At 38.2% G+C, this 21,524-nt stretch overlaps 1 protein-coding gene across 9 annotated transcripts in view; it reads right to left on the reverse strand.

The window, feature by feature from the left end:
* The window catches only part of STAG1 (stromal antigen 1), a 203,965-nt gene that overhangs the window by 177,354 nt on the left and 5,087 nt on the right, over window positions 1–21,524 (reverse strand). The window contains exon 2 of one of the 9 annotated variants that reach the window (XM_049803268.1): window positions 15,868–15,968. The exons of the other annotated variants lie outside the window; for them this stretch is intronic. The gene's annotated coding sequence lies outside the window, so the exon portion shown is untranslated. The remainder of the gene's footprint in view (window positions 1–15,867; window positions 15,969–21,524) is intronic. 9 annotated transcript variants of the gene reach the window in all.

Below are 21,524 nucleotides of genomic sequence, written 5' to 3' on the forward strand. Positions count from 1 at the left end.
ACACTGCCTCTTTCTCTGGACCTAGATATCCACCAATTTTTGGTTACTCTACTTGGTGATAACTATTACACACAAAGCATAACCATAGTAAAGGATTACACTTCTAAAATGCCACCTAGTTATTCTCAGAAAGAACACTTCATGAAAATTCAACTATCACAATTTAAAAACTTGACTGTACTGTAGTACTACCAACAGTAGCTTATTTGGCATTGTTTCCTCTTAAAACCCTGCCTTATATTAGCAGGTTATTTTCATGAAAGCGCATGTACTAAATGCCAATTTTTTGCCTATCTCAGCTATGAGACACATCCTGTTCATGGACTGTCCTGTCTGACCTTTGAAAGGCAAGTGCATTTTCAAGTGGACAATATTCTCTCTAAAACCTAAAGGGTAATCAGAGAGTTTTGCAAAGACTGAATCATCAAGTGCTGCCTCTCTCAATGATACAGAAAGAAACAGAGCAGTGGTTTCTCAGCTCCAAGATAACCTTGAAAAGTGTTTCAATTTCCTTTCTAACATTCTCTAAATCCAATTCAAATCATTTTCACACATGACAAAGACAAAAAAATACTTTCCCATTTTATTTTCTGCTTTGGGATAAACATCAAGCTCTCACAGTACCCAGTCTTTCAAAACATAGTAGTATTGATGCTAGCTGAAATCCTTCTAAAAGACATTACAGGTATCAAAATATAAAGTAAGATATACTGCCTGAACTTCTGCATAACTTCAGTAAGCAGCTTGGTCTCAAGCTCTACCAAGTATATCGGGCTGGTTACGTGTACACAACAATTTCTACAGGGACTTTCCACTTGCCCTGGATTTAACAGGGAGGATCTTCTAAAAACTGAAACACAACCAGTGCTTTTAAAAAGATTCGATAAAAAGGACCAACTTTGAAAGTCTGATCCTTATACATGTGTATAAAATATATTGTAAGATAGCTGTGAGATATATCTCCAGGCTCACCAAGGTAGTGAGGCCCAGAGACAAAGGTACAAAGGCATTTCTTTCTCACTGCCATCTGGCAGTCAGTTCATATGAGCAAAGCAGGCAAAAGCACAAATAACCAATGTTTCATTTCTAGTTGCAGTTAATCTAACACTCTGAAGAACAGCAAGAAAAGCATTGCCTTAAAAAGTCACTTTACACATCAAGATGAGAGAAAAAATTTTCCGGCTGCCTGTGGACAGCTGGCAGCAGTCATGAGGCACAGGACTAATTAAACAATATTGTTTAAATATGACAATCAAGTTTGCCTTAACCTTTTCAGTGAGATACTAGTAAACCCAACTGTCAAAGTTTTGTAACAAGAATTTTAAACTGTAATTAACTTTTTGTAAATCCAGAATTTAGCTGATCACAGTTTCATGAATCAAACCTTTAAAATAACTGAGAAAAAGGCAAGATGTCTTAACCTTGAAAGTTATGAAAAAAGTTATACCCATTCCCGGCTAAATTCTCCCCACCCCCACCCCCCTACCCCCAAAAAAAACCCAAACACTGGTAAAAATATATCTGCAATAATAAAAACACCACACTGGGCAGAAGAAAGACCTGTGAAGACCAGTACTTTGAGGCCAAAAGCCCAGAGCAGGGCACAACCAACTGCATGTGTGTAGCCATACTCCCCCAGAACACTCAAAATCCACATCTTGCCAATTGCTTGCATTTACACACATTAGATTTTGTAACAATACTATCCTTGAACATGATACTTTTAATTCCCTAATATTTACCTTCTATGGTTTTTTTCTTATTCAAAAATGTAGTTCTTTCCCACCCCAACACACCCCTCTGAGAATAAACAAGTCAACTTTCATTACCATCTACATTCAGTACTAGAGTTGCTCTCATTTGCTTTCCAAATCTACTTCTCCCCTCTGCATCTTCTCCTTTATTTAGTACAAAATCCCCACTTGTCCTTTTGACATCCACCCTCTGATCTCCAGGCATCAGATGAAGTTCACAGAGCAGAACAACCCCTCAGCAGTCTGAACACCACGACCATCCCCAGCTCTCCACCCACACAGCCAGACCGTACCATAACCAGGTTTTGCACTTCTCCTTGACATCTTCAGGAAGACTAATTTCTCCCCACGGTCCCAATGAAAGAACCCTGATCGTGTAGATCTTGACCGGTGCAGTTTCCTCTCCTTCGCTTTCAATGACTGTGCCTCAAGGACATTCAGCCAGAACAGTAACACTTCCCTGCCAGCAACTAACTTCCCTGCACATCCCTTTTCTCAGCTGACCCAAAGGAAGGTCCCATCCTGTCCTGTCCAGTCCCTTCCCTCGTTCTTGAATCTGTGCCCCCATTTACATTCCTGTCACCAAGTTCAGCTCTACCAGCAAAATCACCTTTGAATGCCTGCTTCTCTACTTTGGTCTCAAATACTTCATGTATTTTCCCAGGCATCCCCTTCTAAGTAGGAAATATTTCCAGTTGAAAAATGATATATTCACAATTTTAGAATATATTCCTACGAAATGTTAACCGTTGCTATGCTGGCAAGAGCACGAAGTTTGGAAAACGAGGGAAGAAGGATGGAGGAGAAACTGGATACCTCTTTCAGCAGTAGCCTGCAGTCAGTTTTGCGCAAGTATACTGTTTAACTGTATTCTTCTTTATCTTCCATAAAACCCTCCAGAATTAATTTGTTGACCACAAACATTTAAGTCTAAGCACTTCTTGCATTCTTTTTAACCAAAATTAGTCTCTACATTTTATCCTGTATTCTGCTTCTGTCTTACTATTTTGAGGAGATGCAGCACTAGTGTTCACATTACTATTTTGAGGAGATGCAGCACTAGTGTTCACATAAATATGTTTTACAAAAACCCACTGTCTCCTTTCTACGTGACTCTGCCATTATAATTAAATATTTGAACTGTGATGCTTATCACAGTGGTTTTTTGGTGGTTCATGTGATTTTTTGGCTCCTATTTTTCTTCAGATGGGAGTCAAAAGGCCACATTAAAACCAGCTTTTTTATCAGGATCCCACGAACATAATCATTTCTTACTAAATTAATACATTAGTACTAACATGAAAAATTGATTGTTTAAATGAATCCCACGTGGCTTTTTTCCGATAACCTATTTGTTATGTAGATAATTCTCACACTTTAATTCTTAGAAGATACTAGTAATAAGGCTGTGGGACTCACCAGGCTTTCCTTTTATTTGAAGGTTGGGGTTTCTTCTGGTTTTTTAACATTAAACTGAATAGGACTATATTTATTAGCAATCTAGCAATAATTCCCCATTTGTCATTGGCACTGCGTAAAATTCAGTTTACACTGAAGACGACAAATGTCAAATTTTACATGAAACCTCAAATGAGCTGAGTTTTTCCCCAGTAAATGGATCACTGCTCCCAGTGAGTTGCCAAATTTAAAAAAATAATTCTTAAAACAAATCGAGTACTTCTTAAAAGTAAAATATTAATCCATAAAATTTTATACAATATGCATAAAACCTCATTCCCTGTTACACTCATCATTCCCATCCTGCAACCGCTTGCTCCCCAAATGTTACAGGTGAGTGCATCAAACCCTTTTCCCTAGGGAACTATAGTAACAACTAGGAAAAAATGTGAACAGTGAAACCATCTCCTCACCCAGACAAGAAAATCTCTCATCTAACAGTACTTTACCCTTCTACACGGATTTCCCTCTGTCAATGCAGTAAGTGGATTATGTGGCTTTGGAACAGTCAAACACAATCCCACTTTTAAAAAAAAGGATTTGCAAGAACACATCATGAGCTATCAAGTAAGATTTTAAATCTGATCAACGACTTCATAGGGATTTCTGAGAAGGTATTGATGCATTTTTCTGTTCCTTCTGCTCTCCTTCCCAGTTGCTCCGTTTTAAACTGTACTAAAGCTTTTCTTGTATGATAAGAACACTATTTCTGTTTTCAGGAATCACAAACTCAAAAGTCTTTGCTGCTGTCCTGATACACTGATAACAGGGCTCTCTTTTTAGTGTTTGTCCAACTGAGACTGCTGTATACTTACACTTTGCTCATGTTTGTGTCTTCTAGCAGTTTCATGAGCTGTGGAAACAATGAAGCCTGATTCTCAACAGATTACTGTACTATAACCCTGTGAGGATTTTCTAACATGTAACTACAACTTAGATTCTGTTGTTTTTATTTAGAAGAATATGTGTACATGGAAGAGGGATGGGAAAGGGAGATGATATTAACAGATTAACTTTAGCCAGTTATCTACCTTCATGAAAACTGCAGAAATTTGTCTTTTGGATACCACCCCATCCCTTCCAAGTTTGATTGAAATTAGTCACTGTGTTCAAAAGAGATATGCAGTAACTCAATAATCTAATGCATTTAAATAAGATGTCATGTCGTACCGTAAAAACTCTGAACCCTGCCCTATTTAAAAACAAGACCAAAAACTAACAATATAAAAACACCCCAAACTGCTATTGTTTGTCCCCACCTGCATCAGGATTCCCAACACCTCCTCTGCCCACCCTACTGTCCTGGCAGGGACAGGAGCAACTGAAACACTTGCAAAGCCACATTGCCTTAGAAAACCAAACTAAAAATCACGAATCATCAAAAAGTGACATCAAACTGCCCGCATGGATATAAATTACATAGACCAAGAAAAGCCAAGACATTCCCCAGAAAACAGTTGTTAAGATTCTTGGGTTTCCATCCAAGCAGCATATATCTGCTAAAAATCTTTAGGCTCCTTTGCTACCTTAAAAGCATTTGGAATACACACAGATAATTAAATGCATACTGAAGAACTATTTTAAAGGATCAATTTCTCTGTTTCCAAACTAATACATGTTCCTTACTTCAAAGGCTTGTTTGAAAAATCTTCCAGAATTCAACACAGTTAAAAAAAACCAAAACAAAACAAAAAACATCAAATATCCCAGAGCTTTAGTAGCACTAGCTTTAGTGAGCAGGATTTAACACTCATCATTTTGCCCTTCTGAGCTGTTAGACTTTTTGTTTGGGTTTTTTTTTAGTGAGGGGAAGGAAGACTCAAAAATTAGGGAAAGGAGGTGGTACAAGCAATTGTTTCCCGTTGACAAGCATTTTTTGCTTGTAAGCACAGTCTCAAGAAAAGTTACATTATGTTATTAGCTTACAGGTTATGAAACAGAGTACATAACTCTTCAAAAGATTTAAATCTGAGAAACATTTCACTATCTCAGTTGATAAAAATTCAAAGTACATTTGATAAAACTAAAACACCTACTGAAAACATAGCTAATACCCATGAAAATGTTTGGAGATATCTTTTTTTCTCCTAAGTGCAATTTCCTAGGTAATGTCTAGCCCCACAAAACTATACTCCCTGAATAGGAAACAACTAGGAAGTTACAATAAAACTCTCAATGATAAAACAGTATATGAAACACCAGCACGTGAAAGATTGCCTTCTAACAAAGGAATAAATAATAAATTACAGTCTGATAAATGCAGTTGTTCCTCTCGAAGACAGCTTAACCCTACTCAGTTAATTGTCTAATACCTGTGAGACCACTTCCTTTACAAGTAAATGCCTGGGCAGGAAAAGCACAGCTCAACATTACAGGTTTAAACAGACCCCTACCACTCAAACATCAAGACCATAAAGAGAGATGCATACGCAGAGAACACTTATCTCTGTTATACTTCATCCACACTAACATAATCAGATTGAGTTTAAGTCATCTTCCAAACTGATCATCTGTAAACAGGAGATTTACAATTATTTTGCTGTTTAAATAAAGCTTTGACCAATAAGTGGCTTTTAAGAAACCTTAACATAATCTCAGAGAAGAGGAAGCTATTAATGATTTCTCTGATAATATGAAAAGCAGTGACACAGACAGCATCAATGAATGCAGATAGCTTAATAAATTACTATAAAGGTTTAGGATGAGAGGCAGCTTCCTGGTCCAGGACAAGTTGATTTTGTCTCCTGAATGAACTAAGAGCATAATCACTCCCAGAGCATAATCTCTACACATTAATACTCACATTCTAACTAAATCTGAGACTATCCTGAGAAATTATTAAGTACTGTATTGATCACAGTCCTGCTAAGAGAAATGCTAAAGAGTACATTAATGTAGTGTTAAAAAGGAGTGCTCTATGAGCACTGGCGCTATTTTATGGAGAATTTAGTTGAGTGGTCAAGTTAATATCCATTCACTTGTACAGTTATACATAACAAGAAAAAGCACTTTCCCTTTAATTTGAGGAAAACTCAACTAAATCAATAGCTTTAATTTTCAGAAATACTTTTCAAGGTACATGCAGTGAGTATAAAACTTAAGAGTAACAGAGCAAATTAGAACATTTCCAGTATTATTCGTTCAGTGACACCCAACACATTAATTCTCCTACTTTGGGTTTCAAAAAGAGTGAATGGCCATGCTCAAACTCCCATTTAGGGAAGACACTTTAACAGTGAGCTAGAACTGCTCAGAATTTGATACAAATCTTGATTTGTTTTTCATTCTTAAAAAAAGGTGGTCATTAGTAGTCAATGATGCTGACGCCAATCAGCATCAAACACTATCAAAGATTACTCATCAATAAACACAGATACCAATAACCAAAGATTACTCATCAGGAAACACAGTTCATAAGTGAGCCTCTGCACATTCCCCTGCCTCAAAGGGCCTTAGCCCTAACCTTCAAACCTGCTCACAGACTCACCCATGTAAGGCTCTACTGCAGTAGCCCCAACTATGAATGGCAGAAGCACACGCTAGAGAAAGAGCACCAGTGTTTTAGCAGAAAGGGGCAAATCCTGGTAAGACAGAAAAATCCTGATTATCACCAGCGGAAAGCGGTTAAGAAGTCGGTAGCAAGCTGGAAGGTCCCATTCAGTTTACTTAATCCAACTCACTGTCACAAAAAAGACAAGCAATTACCTTACTGGAAGAAGAGACGGTGGATGGCTCAAAAACACAAGTTTGTAAACGTTTTTGGGAAAAGTACCTCTCCAGGTGACAAGATGTAACTCAATACTCAGAATAAGTCACTACAAGTTCTGGTGAGCTTTCGAAGAAATTTGTGAGACGAGAGAACTTCTTGCCAGAGAACTTTCTCCCATTTCCCAGTAGCTTCTTGGATACTGTTTGAGCTTATCCAAAGGTCTGCAGGTTGATGAGGAGTTAGCTTGGATCTTTTCTTACTGCTCGATTAGGCAGTTCCTGCACCAAAAGGGTCATCCAGAGCCAGCTGCTATAAACAGAGCTTCTGTTCGTTTTCTTCAGGGAGCTGCCATTATCTGAGCAGTAGTAGCCCAACAGCTATAGCAAGGATAGTTTGAGAACAGGGTGCCAAAAATCTTTCACCAGCTAAAAATGAGGAAGCTGCTTGATTAGGCAGAAAAGTATAACTTTTATTTCAACCATGATCTCAGAAGTTCTAAAATGGAAAAGCCTCAGAAAATACAAAGCAGACAAAAAATTTAGAACGTAGTTTCTAATCCCCGATCAACTGAAGTATAAAATTTGATAAACATGCAAATGACTATCTTCTCCAATTTTAGCAAGGACATGGGAATATCCCAACTTATACTATATATGAGAAGACGATAGTCTAGTTTCATGTTTCTTAGTTATTTAACCAAATCCAACAGAGAGACAATAATAAGAATTTAAAAGCAGATTTTTTCTTTTACACTTCCCCCTGTGAGCTGCAGCAGGATTTTTCTTTGCTCAACTTTAACAGACTTCATATATTAAGATAGCATCCTTAATTACTGCTTAGAGCTTTTATAAACTTTCAATATACAAATTTTATGGCAGCCATTTTAATACCCTTAATTAGCTCATTCAGGTTTTTTATGCTAAATACTCTAAATTACTAAGTACTCTACCACTGCAGTTTTTGAATATTAAGACAGCTTTTTAATATTATAGATGTGACAGGTTCTCCCATTTAATGTGGTTGAGCTCACCTCCCTACTTCATTATACAGTTCATGTTCAATACAGTCCAAATTGCTAGTGGCTCTTTTCATCATTAATTACATATTTCAAGTCCAACACTACTCTAATCAATTCTCAGCCCATGACCGGCAGGAAAGATAAGAGCAATCTCACCTCCTATTCTTTAACTCAGCCAGGCCTGTTCTACTGTTATTACCATATTCTCCTGTCTCTATCATACCCTGCCTTCTAAATAATAGTTTTCAGTAAGGATATGTTGATTTAACATGCATTTGTAAAATCTCTAGCAAAACGTATTATCAATCTAACCCAAGCCTCTGGACACTTCCAAAGCAGAACATACATCCTAGATTGCCAATTGCCCTTCCCATATCTGGTTGGAAGAGGCAACAAAAGAGAAATGCGTGCTTCAAAAGCTGTGCAACTCTAGAGCAATTTCCATCACCAATTTTTACTTTTCTATATCAAAAATGTTCATAAATCTGGCCTTAATACTGCCAAGGAGAGAAAATGGAACAGACTACCTTTTTAAACTAGCCCCTTTAGGCCTACTGCTCTTTCCGAGGAACACCGGGAATTACTTGCGCATTTCCTATCGAAGGCACCCGTCTTACCTGCAGGCTGAAACTTGGACTTCTCTGTACGCTCAAAGCAGATGTTCAGTGTTTTAAAATATACATGTTGAAAACCACACATCCTTCATAAGTACAAAAACTCCTGAATAGAGAGCTCCCAGAGAATTTACAGGCAATTCCCCATTCGATACATTTAGCAAAAAACCCACCCTTGCCTGCATTTGAGCTTTTTATGCCTGAGGGTTTTTTCCTCTTTATATCTTTCAAAAAAAAAAGTAAAAAAAAAAAAAAGTTGATTTCTGTCTCAAACTTTTTATTTCCACAGGTACCATTCAAAAGCAGAATTGTGAGGAGGACTTAACCTCGTAGATTGGAGTATCATGAGCACATCTGCCACAACACAGAATTGTAATACAATATCTGCCTTCTTCAGTGGTGTAATTGAAAATGTGTATGTGACAGCATTTGTTTCAGTGATACGCATAACTACAGTTTTCTTATACATTTTATGCTATGAGGTGATGACATATCTAGCACACAGTACTGATATAAAATAGGTTCAGTTTTTCCTCCCCTACAGGGCTGCCATTGAAGTCTTCTACCTGTGTTTGATCACAGAAACACCCAGACTTCTTCACAGTAACGCAACTCGTACTATAAATCTAGCAACTAGATACTCAGTCAAGGAAAAGTCTTCTAGAAGAGCATACGGTGTACATAGTGTTACCACGTTCACTAGTTCACAATAAACCCATGCAATTAAGTTGCCACTCTACTGTAGTAAGACTGAAATCAGTTCTTTGCCTGCAGAAGATACAGGCAGACATCACAGAAGTATCAATTGATGAAAGACTACTATTTTCAAAGGCTTGTTTCTGTCCAATAAAACTTGTGGATACTGCAGCTTCTAAAGGAAAACACCTGTTTTAACGCCAACCCTCTGAATGAACAACTGTAATGAACCCCAACGCTGAGCACTCCCAAAACTTGAACCTTCCGCTGCAGTCAGAATTCAGGGAACTCTTCAATGCTTTTGTGCCCATGTTTTATTCAGAAATTAACTGTAGTCAACACAGCCATCTTTCAGTTGTGGAAATATCAGACAGCTTAAGAGAATGCAAAATGAGCCAGTTATTAGTTTCGGCAAAATTTCCCACACTGAAGCTAAAAACATGTCACCAGCATTCAGAGAGCACTGCTGAGAAAATCCTGTATCTTAAGCTAAAAAAAGTTTCACGAGTTCCTTACCAATGGGTACAAAAGTCTCTTCCACGAGTTCTCAATTATTCCTCAAAGGAGGGAGCACTGATTCATTAACACCAGTGAGCAGAAACAAAGTTTCTGTAACAGGAGCGTCCATGTTTCATTTGAAGAAAGAAGATATTTCTAGAACATGAAAACGCAATTTGGCAGCCACACTTGAAAAAAGGTTGTCATTTTGAGTAGCTGTTGACCTTACTCAAACACCAGGAGAATGAGATATCAGATTAATTGCCAAAGGAGGAAAAAAGAAAACAGAATGAGATTTTAATTCACTAGAAAAATAGGAAACTGAACACATTTTAAAGTATAATTTTTAATAGGAGGGGTGTTTACAATTCTTTTTATTCAAATGTGAACATTTAAAAGGATGTTTATTATTAACTGTTCTCTAATGTACACTTTAATTTGTAATCTGCTTGCAAACTCCCAGACTGACAAAGACTTGGATAAAATTAAACTGCGTTCCAGGGAAATGGAAGAGAAAACCGTTAGTATGGTAGTTAGATTCTGACTTGCAGATATAAAATGGTTTCTTGAAATCCACAAACAATTGTCATTACAAGCCCAAGGTAAGAATGAAATGCACATCTGAAGTCTGCAATCTCTTTTCTGAGCAGAGCCCCCAGGTTACAGGGGAAGATGAATCCTTAAGGTCAAAAAGACAATTCCTAACCACAGCAGATGATTTTAAGGACAAATCATTTTGTCAGCTAGCTGGTGACATTCTTGCTCCTAACACCAAACCATCTAGTTCTTTGCTGTCAGAAGCAAGAAATTCTGATCCGTGTTGTTATAACCCATATTTAGTCTTTTAGCTTCCCCTTCCAACTGGCTGTTGTTCTGCTCTATTACAGTGGGTTTTTTTCTTAAATTTCTTACTTTAATTTCAGATAAGAAAGAGCTACAAGTTTGTGATGCAAAAGCACAAACTTTTGGTTTTGGATTTTTTTTTTTTTTGCTTTAAAACTAAAATTAATCCTACCAAGTCTATTAACTGAGAACTCATATACAGCCACTGTGGAAAACCTCTCTACACTACTACCGAGGGGCAGGACAACAGTTTTGGAGCTTGAACAAAGAAAGGATTCTTCAAAACATTGCAAAGTCTAAACAGAACAGAGCAGAAGAGAAACTGGCAGTGGAATTGTGCACTACATGCATGAAACCAGAGTGAAAGATGCCATTAAGACTGAATGGATTTTGATGTACACACATGAAGCTCAAGCACCTTATACACATACAGTGCCAAACTCTCAAGAAATCAGAGAGTAGGGTTTTTTTTTTTCCTTAGGTATTTGAGAGCTCTTAGAAGGCAATGTAAGATATTGATGATTAGGTTCTTCCTAGCCTATTAAGAATGGCAATATCTTAGTAAGATAAGCGATATAATCATGGAGGATACGAGTTTCCCTGGGTGGTACATTTGAAGAATAAAGTACTGATTGTCTCCCAACTGCAATGATAGGGAAGAAACCCATATTCTCAGAGAACTAGCCAAGTTACTTGAGAAATCATTTACTCCTGTACTATACACTGTTACACTTAGTAAAATGCTCAATTAGAGAACAATGCATGCTCCATTAGGTTGAGAGCCACAGTAAGAAATGCGGTTGCCACGTAAGTATAGAATAAAAACACCAACTACTTCTCCACCCTCAAACAAACCTCAGTATCACAATTATTATACATTAGACCACAAACTACTCTCTAACCTGCAGAGATACCTGTCTTCCAACATGCCTTTACTAACAACCACCACCACAGAAACAGCACAGCAAAATACAGCTAACACTGCTGGGGAGTTCCAGCAGTTCTGTAGCTTAACAGAGAGGACCACAGGAGGAAAGGAAGGTTGTTCAATCACTATCCTCTTTTTTTTTTTCACTACTGAAAGGCTTGTTCATCTGATGACAAACCAACTGCTAACAAATTTCAAATTCATTCAATGTGTTTCCAAAAAAACAGTAAAAACTTAGCAGCTGCTAATGATTTGGCAAGTGCAGACAGCATTGTAACTGCTAAGTGAAACATACAATATCCTCTATTTTATTCTGAGAGCTGTATAGAGCACTTGTTCCCTACTGGAGGCATGGCCTGGAACAACCCACTAAGCCCTGACAGGCAGATGACCTTGTGCTCCAAGCAGGAGCCAAACTGCTCATAGAGGAAGCAGCGACAAGGGTGGAGTGAACAGAGGTTAATCAGTCAAAAGCAGATGCTTGGGGGTGACAGGAGGGCAGTAAAGGTGATAGCAATGATTGCCATCTTAAAAAAAAAAAAAAGGTGGGAAAACACTAACTGAGAACAAAAATGCACTAAAAAAAGATAAAAAGATTAGGCATCAACATAAAGCTACTAAATGAACAAAACTCAGTAAAGCCTAGAAACCACAAGCTAGTTCCATTGCAATTCTACATCTTCATCCTACCTTTACCAATAGTCCCAAGGAAAATTAGCTTGTAAAACACAGTAAGAGATATAGTTTCAAAATAAGCAAATAAGGAATGAAATCCAAGTTTCAAATCATCATGCACTTAAAATAGTATAATACCAATTCAGATCTATGTCTGAAGTTATTCACTGAAGATTATACATTAATAGGAAACAAATACTGTTATTTGAAGAAGCCAGGATCCAAATAGTTAAATCTTGCTAATTAAGTCATATCTAGAAGACTGGTTTCAAGGCTCAAAAAATCCCTACTTGGTACAAAAATATACCTACAGTCTGAAGAAACAAAAGCTGCAAATACTGTCCATGCTGGAAGACAGTTGTTTCTTGGGCAAATTTTAGAGGAAGACTGTAAAAACCAGAGACTACATTCACATTAAATGTATCCCTTTTTCATTTTTTTAGCACATATTTTTAAATTTTCTTCCCCAGCTTTTTTCTTTTCTCTTAAAGCTGCTATTATACTTTTACCAAAAAAAAAAGCAAATCCTCTTTCAGTATTGTCAGCAGTAGTCATGACGATTTGTACCATTTTATAGTAACAAAAAAAACAGCATTTGAAATCAAAGGATGTAGAGAAACCGATGTTCCACGTATGCTTTCAACAGCTTGACGCTGAACAAACAAGGCAGCCTCTTTCTTCGCTACTCTTCATGAATATTGAAGACTGCAGCTAATCAAACGACAACACAGACAACTGCATCAGGCAACAACATCAAAAAGCAAAGCCCTGATTCTCCTAGACAAGAGCAGTAAGAAAGCCACAGCTCCTGTTTGATCAAACCACCTCAGCCAAGAAACTAATAAAATGTTTATATTGTACATCTTGCTAACCACATAGGGGAAGCTGTTTTTACTAACGGGCAAATATCAATTTGTTTCACCAGTGACAATTGTGTTCCATGCTGGTTCCCATCCCACTTTTCATTCCTCCATTTGCGAGAAGGATGAACATGCCTCTCTGTGACAGAAACCAAGAGTGAATCCAGATAGGCAACCAGGTACAGGCTAACGCAGGATCTCAAACACTAGGATTGGTTTCAAAACCTTGCATGAACTACAAACAAAAGTATAACAGTAGAGCAATGGAGTCTTGTGAAGAGCTCTTCAAAATAAATAAATGCAGAACAATCCACCTAGCACTAGTAAATCTTCAGCCTTAAAGCAGGATGCCCAATTTGGGCTTCAGGACATGAACTGATAGGGGAAAGTCTACAAAGCAGTGAGCTGGATCAGAAGACAAGATCTATGAGGAAACACTGGGAAACTCAAATATAAAGACACAGTTTGTGTTAGAGAAGAGATCAAGGGGGATAAAAGTGATAGCTCAAATACATCCAGGTACATCAGAAATAGCTGGACATGATCAAATAAAAAATTGAAGTTTACTGCAAAATGTGCCAGCTAAACATTAGAAAAAAAAACAAGCAGTAAGCATATAAAGCACTGGAATAAGCTGCTTAAGAAATGCAGTGGAATTTCCAGCAATTAAGAGATTAGACAAGCATCTGTCAAGAATATTTTAAATTATCTTCCCTCAAGAAAGAGAAAGGGATTAACTCAAGGTCTCTCTTCATTCTTTTTTTGTTCAGTATTCTTCCAGGAACAAAGAAAACCCAGACAGAACCACAAAAGTAGAAGTAAATAACCATTCTAGTACCAGTTCATTGTTACAGTAAAACACAAGATTAGATAGAGATCTCAAAACACTACAGTTTTAATACCCCTTAGTGGCTGTAAAAGCAACATGAATTTGGATTTACAGTTATGTCACTAGTGATTCCAGCAATGCACCAAAAAAAAAAGTGAAAAAATTCAAATAAAATAATTCGATATAAACACACTTTAATAGTCTCCCCAATACCAGTTCTTTCATTAAATAAAGCTTCAACAGTAAAAATCTTTATAGCGTATATTCCCACAACACAGCATGTCCCAGTTAGAGGACGAAGATGTCCAGGTGATAAAGACTTCACCATTTTTCAAAAATACACTACTGTTTCTAAAGAAAAAGAATTACAGGACAAAATAATAATGTATTTCTACTCAAAAGCCAGGTGCTGGAAGACTGCAAAGCAGATATCACATGAAACTTAACCACTTGAACATTTTGGGTAGCAGTCTTCAAGAAAACATACTGCAAGGTTAAATGATTAAATCTGTGTTGGTAATACAGGTAAATTCTTCTGAGGTGTAGAGTAAGGAAAAAAGATTGTAAGGAACAGAATATGGAGGGGGCAGGGTGCTCTCAATTTTTCTCATCACATATGATCAGGATATTTAGAATTAAGGGGAAAAAATGGTATTAGAGCCACTGGGTTCCACTAGTGAGAGCACTGATACCCATGCAACAAATTAAGTCACCAAATGGCTTCCCAGCAGAGTAATCTTCCACTTGGGTATCATAGGAAAATTGAGACATTCTATATATGGGCACTTTTGCTCACCTTTATAATGCACTTTGAAGCACTAACAATTCTGATGTCGACATCATCAGTTAGCTTTGGCAAGGGTTAAAAGAAGTTTACATTGTTCTTTTACTTCATATTCCACTATGACATTTTAAATTGCCCAAGCACAAAAATGTTGTTATATCCTGATAGTTTTACTAATTTTCCCATGCTGGTGTCTGTTTAAGTGGCTCTGGAAGATTTCAGCCAAAACAAATGTTCTCTCCTAAACAAAGTTAGAAAAAACATGTGTTCATTATTTGAGTTTTTAGTGACTTCCATGCTTTGAAGGAAACATGGATATAGCACAAAAGATACCCAATTGGCAAGATCTGCCTTTTAGCAACTTCATGACAACAAAGAATTTGAAGCCTAGTTTTCAAACCCTGGAAGTTATGCTTAGATAGTCTGGTGTTCAGGGAATGGCTTGTGTTTACATAGTAACAGACTTACGTCTGTCAAACTCTTGTCCTTCCTCACAAAGTTGGAAGGATACAGTGGAGGTTACTCTCAATGTGGCACATGCAATCTGTTCCTTATGCAAAATCTGCACAATAATGAAATCTGCTAAGTGCAGATCCACACCAAAAAACATACCCTGTAATCCCAACCAAGCTACCATTTACTATTTTGCAGATGCTTATAAACTGGTCAAGCTATGTGGATTTTTCTTTTTTTTTTAAAGCCATGGAACCGGTGAACTACAGATCTTCACCCTAAAAGTAGCAAAACTCAGCAGTTTCCCACTGAAATCCTTAGGGGAAAAAAGTGTACTTATGGCCAAAAATATTTCCTTAAACTTATATTCAAGAATTAATTTCAATAATTTTTGTTGGAACACAACAAAAATAATCAGTCTGGAGCTAAAAATCTAATACAGGAATTTCCAGTCTGAATGGCTTTTTTGTCAGAGGCATATATTATTGGAAACAAGATTTGAATAACTGCTTAACAATACCCATCTCAGCCACAGACATTCTCATCTGAGCCATCTATAACAGTGTTATAACCAAAGTTCCCCTTTAGGATTAAAAAAACCCCAGCAACTAAAGTCCCTAACTGCCTGAACATACACCTAAGAAAAAAATAGAAACAAGGCTGTTCTACTTGCCATAAAGTTTTGGTCTTTGTTGCTGTGAGAAGGAAAGTCTAGTGAAAGTAAGACGACTTTCAGATCATTTCTAACTTTCCACCAATACGTTCTTTCCTTTCTTCATCGCAGCTTTTTGTTTCCTCAACTCAAGCCTCCATTTCAGGGAACTCTGCCAGTAACATCAGATGCAGGACCTCGCAGGAAGAATAGAACGGTTCTTAAACTAACTTGAGACACACCTTCTTTTGAATCATCTCTGAAAGTATCTGACATGCAACAAATATTAGCAATAGCTTGACCAGAGATTAAAAAGGCTAACTTTTTTATTTTAAAAAACACGCTACTTCAAAGAAAAGCAGGGGAGCTGCAGGAGCTGCAGCTACCTTGCATACTTTCTGTACTAGCTGCCACCAGCATGCAACGCAAAGTCTGGTTCATTCACTCCTGTCACCTCATTTGGTCCAAAGGGACCTCACTGTGCAATTAGTTTCTTCTGGCAAGCTGCAAGCCAATGTTTTTGTACGTACCCATGTACTTCAATTATATATTTGTTACATCATAGCTTAGTTCCATAAGCTTTTCCTTGCGCCACACTCACCTCTGCCAGTAATAGCAAACCCGCACACACATTCAGGATTCAAACAGTATAAACAAATCTAATGGCATTTTGTAACATTTAGCAATGGTGCTACTTGTTATTTACCAGTATGGTAGGTGAAGAGATCAGAATTAGGGAACTACAAGTCAGTGCGAATTGTCCCACACGCTGAATGTTTTTTGTGATTACTGCCACAAAGTCATTATCTTTTGACATAAGCTTGAATGCAAACACAACTTACAAAGGAGCAACATGTTGCCTTCAGGACAGAGACAGATACAATAGTTAAACTGTAGATGTGGGTGTTATCAAAGCATGACTTTAGGTCAAGGAAGTTGTTTGAGGGAAAGACAACAAAGAAGCTGACTGCCAAAAATTTATGGGCAAGTAAGATGTGAAAGAGTTAGTCTTAGCTGTGTATTTCACAATAAAATGAACTACATCAGTGACATATCCTGGCATTACACTGCGAGGGAATCCAAGTTTGCACCAATGCTATGGATGACCCTGGTGAATGGCAACACGCTTGCAAAAGGCCTGGCGCTCCTAACAGATTAAGCCCTGGAAGAAATCTCTAAGGAAATATTCTGAAGGTTTCGAAAAGGATACACTTTCAAGTTTTAGCAGTTTCATAACAATGCATTTGCCTAGGGAAAACAAAACATCTAGGAAATAATGGCAGCTACAACTGGCAACTCCTCCTCCTGCCCCACAAATGTGACACTTAGCTTACCTTGATTCTTACTCCTCACTAATGCCCTTGTCTTATCCCTCTCATAATACAAGCTCGAAGACTACACAGAATTGCGCAGTCTTCGGACGATGTGATAAGATCAACAGTGAAACAAGAGGGGATCGAAAAAGACTTTGAAAAATTGTGGTTAACAGCTGGGGGTGATAGAAATAAGATACCATCTATTTGGGATCCGAGTGCGATTAGGGTAACATCTGAGGAATTGGGCGAGGATGAATTGGCTTCAGAATGGGAACTACCAACTCCCAAAACCATCTTTCCTAAACCTTGTGACTGGCGTAAACAGGAATTTATTAATTGGACCAAGTTACAGTCCCAGGGCCATGGTATTGCTAACTTTGAGAAGGATAAAATCAGTAATAATTGGCTTGAACGCTATAGAGGCATTCCTCACCGAAAACTCCTCACGGCACTACAATTGAGAGCTAACGTGTACCCCACTAGGGAATTCCTGGCAAGGGGGAGACAGGAGTCGCATATAAAATCTTGTTGACACTGTCAAGTGGAAAATGAATCAAGTGCTCATATCATTGGGTACTGCCCCGCGGTGCAAGATGCCAGAATTAAAAGACACAACCAATTGTGCGATTTACTGATAACTGAAGTAAAAAAGAAGGATTGGATCGTATTCCAAGAGCCCATACTAAAAGATGAACAAAATGAGATCTACAAGCCTGATCTTGTATTCGTAAAAGGGGACCAGGTGATGGTTATTGATGTAACAATTCGATATGAGAGTAAACTGCCATCATTGGCGGACGCAGCGGCAGAAAAAGTAAAGAAATATTGCCATCTTAAAAGTCAAATTCAAGAATTGGCAAATGCTAAAAATACTAAATTTAAGGGATTCCCTGTGGGCGCACGAGGTAAATGGTATTCTGGCAATTACGAAGTGTTGAAAGCATTAGGAATTTCAAACTCCCGACAAGAAAGAATTGCGCGATGTATGTCAAGGAAAGCTTTATTTACTTCTGTCGATATCGTACATATATTTGTGAGTCATTCGAGATCTATTGTAAGAACTTAATTATTGTTACTTCAACGTTCTACCTGAACACCAACATGCTCTAAATCAACAAACAGTAATGAGAAATCAGAAAAGTAAGGCATACCAATGGAAGAAGTTTGTTTTACCAGTTTTAATGTCTATGACATTAACAAACGTTTCAACTCCAAGACAAGAGATTCACAATTCAATAGCCACCTCAGGCAATAAGAATTTACATAAGACAACCACGCACCAGTGCCTCCACTCCATAACTCCAGTGCTCTATAGTTGCACCAACACAAACAGAAGTGTCTAAAAACTTTCATTGCAAAGCAAAAGACAAGCAGCTTCTTTGGTTCCTTTTGGGGAGAAAACCAAGTATAACAGTTTAAGATCAAAACACACTAAGAAAAATGCAAGAAGTGGGGCATTTCATTTCCATTCCTTTTCTGACAGTGCTATTAGCATAGGTAATACCTGAAATTTGACTAACTGCACTGCCTGCGTTCCCCACTCACTTGTAACAGTGCAGCACAGTGAGGACATCTTCAAGCCGTGGGACAGGCTCCACAGAACAGTCTCCCTCCTTCTGCTCCACTCTGACGGTTCCACTTGTTACACTACAACTTTGGGGAAGTTTGATAGGACCCAACCACAAGCTCTCACTGCCATCCAATCTACCATTCTCTCTTCCACCTCAGCAAATGGACAGCACTGCCACAATTCAGATTGGCCATTTTAAATGAAATAGTACGATATTCCACATGTCTGTTCCTCTTTAGGTTCTGAACACATCCAGAGTCTTGTTCAATAGCATAATAATTAGTATTCAAAAATTCCTTAAAACATTTTGAAACATGAATTAAATTTCAGCTCCATCTTATCACTTTGGCAGAGAAAACTGTTCCAAATGGAGCTTAGTGAAAGAAAACACATTGAAGAGAATAAGCACCCATGTGACTGGGGAAGGCAAGAGATATGCACAAACCCACAGAAATTATGCCATTTCTTCTGACCCACTATACCAACCCTTTTTAGAGGGATGAGAAAGGACACATTATAGGCGAATTTTATCTGATTTATGCAAATACAAGTAGAACAATCAGCTAGTGCTAAAATAGAAAAAGCCTCAAAGAGCTGAAGAATAGAAAAGAGATGAAGAATAAACAAACCATGATCTGTAACTAAAAGGGCAGAGTACCCAAAATGTTGCAGTGTTTCAGAGAAATCCTTCAAAAGGCGTGGTAGCTATCCTTACCATTCTCTGCTTTCACTCACACTTTCATTCTCAGAGCATTATGTACAGCAGAACACAATTGTTAGAGATTGCTAAGTGCCGTTTGGAAGTAGTCAAAGGAAGGCAGACCCTGAAAACTTCAGCTCTGTACACAAGGATGATCTCTACAGTGGTGACTTGCACTCCCTCTACTATATTATTTGTTTTACAGTATCACTGCAACATGTTGTTTTGTTCGTTTGGTTTTTTTTTAAGCTCAGTATCCAAGAAAAACAGGCCTACATGACTGTATTCTGTGTGCACATCCTTCTCTCTGCCCTTTTCTCTAATTTCCACTACCAATAATTGTCAGTCCCTGGACCAATTTCCACTGACCTCAGGAAAACTGAGATCCCAAAATATACAAGTTCCTCTACATTTTTTAAAAGACTTGTTTATTACAAGAGAGATTCTTAATTCCTCTCCCCCCAAGCAGTGTCCTGTTAAACTAAGGCTACAGGAAAAACAAAATTATTAGACACCAAAGAAGCCACGTGAAAGTGAATCAAAAGAAAATAGCCTTCAAATAACTCTACTGCTTGAAGCAGTGCTTACTCTTCAGCACAACTTATAATTGTGTTTACTCTCTCACCTAACACTTTGTGATCATAGAATCATTTAGGTTGGAAAAGACCTTCAAGATCATCGAGTCCAACCATCATCCATGCCCACTAAACCATGTTCTGGAGTACCTTGTCTACGTGCTTTTTGAATACCTCCAGGGATGGTGACTAAACCACTTCCCTGGACAGCCTATTCCAATGTCTTACAACCCTCTCAGTAAAGAAATTTTTCCTAATATCCAACCTGAATCTCCTTTGCCACAACTTGAGGCCATTTCGTCTCGTCCTATCTCCAGCCACCTGACAGAAGACACCAGCACCCACCTCACTACAACCTCCCTTCAGGTAGTTATAGAGAGCAATAAGGTCTCCCCTCAGCCTCCTCTTCTCCAGAGTGATGCTACAGTCTGGTGAGTCTAACTTGGTAGATCAGTAGACAGCTAAATAGATGACAGCATTTAGACATGGAAATCAACCCCAGTTTTGTACAGGAAAGTCAAGTTCCACAAACCTACGGGAGTTCTCTAGAATATCTGCCTTACCCATGCACCGATGGACTCTGCTTGATAAAGCCTGCTTTAATTTCAAAGAGACATTTAACAATATTCTTCACAAAAGGCTCTTAAAGAAATTAAGCTGCCACGGCAATAAAAGGCCTTGCATGGATAAGTTATCTGGTTAAAAAAAAGGAAACAAAAAGCAAAACAAATGGTCACTTCTGACAATAGAGTAAGGCCACCAGTGAAGTCCCACAGAAATATGAGCCGGAGCCCAAATTGTTTGGGACATTCTTACATCTGGAAAAGGAGGTGAATGCTAACAATTTGCTGATGACACCACGTTATTCATGGTAAGGCAGACAGGACCAGCCACAAAGAATGGAACAATGACCACAGGCTACAGACAGCAAAGCTGGCAGAAGGAATTCAGTAAAGGTAAGAGTTACCCACAGGAATCCCAACTTTACACACACAGTGATGGGCTCCACACTGAACATTGCCACCTACGCTGAGCACACACAGCTGAGTCAATCTGAATCTCCCATCTGAAGAAGCAAGAGCCTCTATCTCCAGAACTATTTTTCCCCAAAAACATTCTTGCTGGGGACCTTGCACCACCTCTAGCAACACCTTACTCCGATGGCCTGGCAGAAAAATACCGCTCCCAAGCAGATGGTTTTTGCCAGGCAGGGAATTCAGCTAGCTCAAGGAAAGGTCAAGCCAGCAGCAGCATTAGCACAAAGGAAAGGGGGAAAAACTGTGCGGCTGTGGAGAAAGAGATTCCTCTCCCAGCTGTAGCAGACTGGAAGATCAGCTTAACCATCTTGTGCAATTCCACTGGCAGGAACAAGCTCTTGTGGTCCTAGTGAACAGATCTAAGAAAATAACAATGCAAAAATTGGTGTATTTATCACTCATTTAAGATGGAATTAATTATCCATTTGCAAATAAAGATTTACTGTCCTCTTTTAAACACTAACACATTGGAATCTTCCTGGTCCTTGGGGATTCTAACCCTAAAAAGGAGGGAGAAACCCTCATGTGGGGGAAAGCAAACATTCTCAGCTTGAC

Source organism: Accipiter gentilis, chromosome 6, assembly GCF_929443795.1.
Source record: "Accipiter gentilis chromosome 6, bAccGen1.1, whole genome shotgun sequence".
NCBI lineage: Eukaryota > Metazoa > Chordata > Aves > Accipitriformes > Accipitridae > Astur > Astur gentilis.